Source organism: Thamnophis sirtalis, unplaced genomic scaffold (genome assembly GCF_051295495.1).
Source record: "Thamnophis sirtalis isolate CommonGarterSnake01/CBP01778 unplaced genomic scaffold, rThaSir2_p1.2 scaffold_2, whole genome shotgun sequence".
In the NCBI taxonomy this organism is placed as follows: domain Eukaryota; kingdom Metazoa; phylum Chordata; class Lepidosauria; order Squamata; family Natricidae; genus Thamnophis; species Thamnophis sirtalis.
The window spans coordinates 24,070,359-24,076,765 of NW_028261382.1; the positions used below are offsets into that span (position 1 = coordinate 24,070,359).

At 46.8% G+C, this 6,407-nt stretch overlaps 1 pseudogene across 1 annotated transcript; it reads left to right on the top strand.

Moving 5' to 3' along the window:
* Nucleotides 1–759: 759 nt before the first annotated feature.
* LOC106545529 (zinc transporter ZIP1-like) lies at nucleotides 760–5,596 on the top strand (annotated as a pseudogene). The gene is made up of 3 exons (XR_015695700.1): nucleotides 760–835; nucleotides 918–1,048; nucleotides 1,362–5,596. The product of XR_015695700.1 is annotated as a zinc transporter ZIP1-like (transcript).
* Nucleotides 5,597–6,407: the final 811 nt, after the last annotated feature.

A 6,407-nucleotide genomic window follows, 5' to 3' on the forward strand; every position in this document is an offset into this window, starting at 1 on the left:
TACAAAATGTTCCAATTCCAGGGATACTCTAGTGGGGGGGGGGACCCAAGGACCACATTTATCCCAGGGCCCCTGGAGGAACTCGAAGGAGGAACAGAGGGGGGGCGGTCTTAAGAACCCTTCAAATCTCTCGAGTTCCTCCTAAGCGAGCTGGGCAGCCCTCCGGCCACTGGAGGGGTCGGCCGAGGCTGAACTGGCCGAGCGGGCACTTCTCCCTACTCGAGAAAAGTGATCAGGAGGTCCTTATCATGACCGGCTCACACTCTTGACCCCTCCCCCGCGTATCCGGTCAGCTTAATTCCAAGAGCCGCAACGAAAGAACCGACGCCGAATCCCCTCTCCCCGCTCTTCACGCCAAGCCGCCCGTACTGCGGTCAACGACTGCCGCCTCGGAGCTTGCTCTCGGACCCCGAGAACCGTCCGTGAGACAGGCTCGAGGGAGGAAAGTTTCTCCCACCGGAGCAAAATCCGAGCCGTTCTCCCACAGGCTAAACTCGGATAAACTCGGGCCCTGCTCTACGGACGGGGCTGCAAAGACTCTTGTTCCAAGCACGGCAACTTCTCCTCCTCGGTCTCCGACGGACGGGCGGGCGGGCAGATGCCGGCGGCCGCGGGCTCCAGGCCAGGGTCTTCGCCCCCTCCAACAAGGCCACCTCGGCGGACGGGCGGGACGGAGGCGGCCGGTTGGGACGGTGATGGGCGGAGCCAGGCGAGGGTTTAAAGGGCCGGCCGGTGCCGCGCCCGATCCGACGGGGCGCCATGTGGTCTTTGCAGGCGCTGAAGCTGGGCCTCCTCCCGGCGCTGCTGTTCCGTCTGCGTGAGGCCGCGGTCAACGGTGCGTGGGGTCTCCTGGGGGACGGGCAGGTGGCGTGGGCCGTCGGGCCTCCCTCAGCGTCCTTCTCCCCGGCTTTCCACAGGCGCCTCACGGAGCGGGTGAAGCATCCTGAGCTGCGCGGCGGGAGGAGTCTTCATGGCTGCCTGCTTGCTGGACGTGGTGCCCGATTCGCTGGCCGATCTTCGGGACGAGCTCCGTCGGCAGAGTATCTCGGTACCTGAGGGGGGCAGCTCTCCCGGCCGAGGGCCAGCCAAGCCGCATAGCCTGCAGGCGCCTTACGTGCTAGGGACCCGGAACGGCCCCGTGGCCGAGGGCAGGAGGGGCTCGGGGCGGCTCAGCCTTCACTCGCGTGGGGGCTCCCTGGAGGTGGCCGCTGACCCCCGAGGACCGGCGGGGACCCCTCTGGTCGACCTTGGCCGGGCGGTGAGCCGCTCCCGTCGTGGAAAGCAACGCCCCCCCCCCACCCCCATGGCCTCACTGGGCGGCCGGGGTGGCGGCGCTGACGCTCCGCTTCTCCTTGTTGCAGCCGGCCTTCCCCGCGCCCGAGCTGGTCCTGGCGCTGGGCTTCCTGCTGGTGCTGGTGCTGGAGCACGTGATGCTGGACTGCAGCGACCGGCCGGGGGCCGAGTCCACGCCCCTCCTGGGCCGCCAAGAAGCCGCCGTCGTTGAGCAGCGGGCCGAGACGGTGCTGTCGCCCTTCCGTTAGCTGGTGCTGGTCGTCTCGCTGTCGCTGCATTCGGCCTTCGAGGGGTTGGCGCTGGGGCTGCAGGACACGCCGAGCCAGGTGCTCCGGCTGGCGGCGGCCATCGTCCTCCATAAGTGCATCATCGCGGCCAGCCTGGGCCTGTTGCTGCTCCAGAGCCGCCTGCCCCTGCCCTGGCTGGCGGCCGTGCTGGCCTGCTTCGCGCTCATGTCCCCCGTGGGCGTGGGCGTCGGGATGGCTGTGCCCCGCGGCGCCGGAGGCTCGCTGGCACGGAGCGTACTTGAGGGGGTGGCAGCCGGAACCTTCCTGTACATCACCTTCCTGGAGATCCTGCCCCAGGAGCTGCATCTTCCCTCGGGCCGCTTGCCCAAAGTCCTCGCTCTCCTCTTGGGCTTCTCTGGGATGGCCGGGCTGCGCTTCCTAGGCTGAGCTGCGCCTGCCCCCCTTGGATGTGGGCTCATTCCTAGGCCAAGGAGCCTCCAGAACCTTCAGTGGTTTTATTAAATAGGTTTGTATTTGTCTGGAACAGAAGCTCTGTGGTGCCAATTTGTTCTCTTCTTGCCTCAATTGATGATCTTAGCTGGGGGGAGGGGCTTGTTGTTGTAAATTAGGAAGTCTTTATAATTTGCTAAAGCCCATTTGTCCACATAGACCCTCCCCACTTCTTTCCAATCTGGTGGGTTGGGAAGATGTTTGGGTCAGGACCTGAGCAGCTGCTGGGGCTGCAGCACCCCTCCTGGAAGAAACCTGGGAAAGTCGCATCCTGATGGACTGGCAATCCTCAAAGAATTAATGGGACAGTATGTATACAGGAGAAGCTGCTCCAGATCATAACCTGTTTACAGTGGAATTAGCTGACCTGGCTGGGCCCAGAGAGAGTTTTCAGATATGTGCCTATCTGGGTGTTTTTTTTTTACATCGGCTCTGTTATTCCAGAATGGGGCAGGGGGACTGTGCTGCAAATGTGAGAGACCCTGTGACATTGGGCTTTAGGAAGCAGTTGGGTTTTACTTTTGTACTGGCCTTTGTGTTGTGGAGCGGGACTCTGCCCTGAGTTGCTGGATTCCTTTGCATGGTTCTGGTGAGACATCAAGGCTCCTTGAGGCTGCAATCAATCATAAAAATAACGGAGCTGCTCTAAGTCATCAAGGGTTATGCACATGCACAAATCACACTTTAGAAGTGTGGTTTTTTTTTTGTCTTGGGGCAGGAGTAAGAGAAGAAAGATAGGACCATCAATATGGTCAGACAACTTGGCTGGGTGGTGCTGCCCTCTTGTGTCCCCCATGGTAGAAGTAGTAGGCAGGGACTACTAGACAGGGCTGCTTAGGTAACTAATGGACCCTGTTGGGTTTCAAGGGGAGCTCAGGTTTCTTCTCTGAGGAGTTGTTAAAAGACCCAGGTATCAATAGAAGAGAATTCATGTAGCTTAAGTTTGAATTGTGATGTCCTTGGTGCTGTCAGCATTGACTTCATTTAGTAATCAGGAAAGAAACCACTGGACTCCATTTGAATTGAAATCAAGTGTACTTTTACTAATTATAAATGAACAGTTGCAAAGCAAAGCTGAATCTGGTTAATTAGGCGCGAAAGCAGATAATATCAAGTACAATTCAATCCCCTCCCCTTGGCACCCCTGTACATAGTCCAATTATAATGCACCCAACTGTCAGGTGGGAGATAACTTCAAAAGGTGTCATCAGGATGGAATGCCGGACAGTTAGCCTTGGTGGGAAACTCCCTTCGTCCACATGCACAGTAAGGAGGTCAAATCAGCGACTAGAAACTTCCTCCAGCACATAATGATTCCCCTCCCAGATACCATGCCCCCCCTCCCGGTTTCAATGATAGCTGAAGCAGCAGCAAAGCAGAGACTGACAGGTGCTCTCTGAGCCCGGTTGATTGTGCATCTACCTGCAATCAGAAAATGTGATGAAAACTTCCTAATCTCACAACACACAGATAGAATCAATCACAGTTTCACTTGGGAGCATGCTAGACCAAGCTAAATCCAAAAATGCTAGGGAAATCCTGGAAGCTTGGCATTCAGAGAAATCAGCCATCAATAGACACAAAGAAATAAATCATATTTACACATTCAAGAGAGATAATTAAAGCTAAGGAAAGAAAAGACCAGAATAGATCTATGGTGGTTCTTCTCTTCCTTAGGAAAGAGACTGAGTCTGGATAACTATAGAAGCAAAACACTCCCCCCCCCCTTTCTAATTAACATCTATATAATGCTGTCAGATGAACTCCTTTCCTGGAATGAAAATGTGGGAACAAACATGGGAGATGGGGACGAGATGCCACCCAGGGAATGATGAGATGGATAGAAGGAGCCCTCAGCTGCCTAACAGGCAAAGAAAGAAATTCAAAAAGGATCCTCTGTAATGTTTCTGGCTGTAAAGAGGCAGTGGGATATTTGTACTTTCAGACTTTGCAAAACTCTTAATGTAGCCTTACAGTACAGTAGAATTAGTCCATTTACTCTTGCTTCCTATCTCGTCTACCTAGGAAGGTTAACAGGTAGTCAGGTGTCATCAGTATACATACATGATATCTAGATGTTATTTTTTTATAAAAAGTTTTTTATTTTTCCCTTTCAAATTCATTCACAAATATATATTCTTATAATTGCTATTAATGTGTATCTATTCATCATTAATCTTTATTGTTATTTTCTTACAAATATATAGAATACAGTTTGGGTCACTTTCTTGCCACTCCGTGCCTCCATCTTATTTTGCAACAACTTTGCTCCTTCCATCTTTGGGAGGCAAAAAATGCTGTATTTGGTATATAAGACGCACCCAGATATTCAGTCTCTTTTTTGAGGAAAAAAGGTGCGTCTTATACTCCAAAAATACAGTAATACTTTTCTTTCACTTTTTTCCATATTGTGTGTAAACCATTTCTTATATAATGTATCTGAAAATAACTATGTAATTCTATTTTTCCCATACCGCATACCACAAATGCATGCCAACCCAGTTGCATATCATGTCCCTCCAAAGACAATAACCTTGTATTTCTCAATAATATCCATTCTTTTATTCTTGTTAAAGCTGCTGCTTGATATATAATTCCCAATGCGGTAAACCAAATCCATCTCTAGTTCTTGAATCTTGCAACATTTTTATGCTAATTCTCATTTTCTTTCCTTGCCAAATATATTTTCCTATTATTTTATTTAATTTTTCAAAGTACTTTTTTCCAGTTTTATGGGTATTGTTTGAAACAAAAATAATATTCTTGGTAATATATTTCTCTTAATTACCACTATTCTTTTCATTAATGATAAATGTAAGTTTTTCCATTTCTCTAGCTCTTTCCATTTGATTTCTTAATTTATAGTACCGTAATTATCTTCCTTGATAGTTACACACCTCAAAGTCAGCTGTATCCCCAATATTTCACTTTCTTTACTATTTGAATAATTTCTCCATTATTTCTCTTTTCTGTTTTTCTGTTATATTGTTCACTAGAATTTTGTTTTATCTTTATTAACTTTCAATCTTGCTAGTCATCCATACTCTTCTATTTGCTCAAGTAGTTTTGGACCTGTTTCTATTGGATCTTCCATAATAAATACTAAGTCATCTGCAAATGCTTGCAATTTATATTCTTTCTTAATTTTCATTTCTTTTATAACTTTGTCTTGTCTTATCTTTCTATTCAAAACTTCTAGTGTCAGTATAAATAATAGTGGAGATAGCAGGCACACTTGCCTCGTCCCTTTTCTAATAGGCACTTTTTCTTTATAAATAGTTTTAACCATATTTATGAATCCCTCCCCCAAAATCCATCATTTGCAATTGCATTATCATAAATTGCCAATTTATATTATCAAAAGCTTTCTGTGCATCCAAAAATAACAATGCTATTTGTTTCCCCGGGTGTGCTTCATAATATTCTAATGCATTCAGTATAATCCGCATATTGTCTCTGATCTGTCTCTTGGGTAGAAAACCATTTTGGTCTGAGTGTATAAATTCACTTAATAGTCTTTTGAGTCTTTCCGCCATTATCGATGCAAAGATTTTATAATACACATTTAATAAAGAAATTGGTCTATAGTTCTTTATTTGCTGCAAGTCTGATTCTTCTTTTGGGATAAGAGTTATATAGACCTCCGACCAAGAGTCCGGTATTTTTACTTTCAATAACAACTCATTAAATACGTCCAGCATGTTACTGCTTAACACATTTTGCAATGTTTTGTAAAATTCTGTTGGCTACCCATCTGGGCCTGGTGTTTTCTTTTTCTTTTTTTGTCTTTTTATTGCTTCCATTATTCCCATCATTATTGTTCTCTCTTCCAGTGCCTTTTTAAACTTTTCTGGAATCTTGGGTGTTTCCGCCTTCTCTAAATACTGTTTTATCTTTTCCTCTGCCACTGTCTCTTCTTGGTATAGTTCCTTATAGTAATGTTCCACTATTTTTTCCTTTTCTTCCTTTTGGTAACAAATATTCCCTAATATTGGTCTAATAATTGGTTTATGTGGTTTATGAATTTTTTTCTTTCTCTTTTTTTTTCATCTTGTACACCAGCCATCTTCCTGGTTTATTTGCTTTTTCAAAGAAATTTTGTCTTGTTAATTTTATTTTATTTGCCACTTCTTCATTTTCCATTAAATTCAATTTATGTTTTTGTAAATCTACCATTTTTTTTATTTGTGGGTTTCTTTGTAGTTCTGTCTCCAATCTCTTTATATTCTTCCTCTATCTTCTTTTGTGTTTGTCTATTCTGTTTGTTCCTTTTTCCTAGCTAAGTTATTACTAGTTCTCTAGTTAGTATATGCTTTGCTGGTATCCCACACATTCTGCAGTGATGTATCCTCCTTCCTGTTTTCTTTAAAGAAAAAG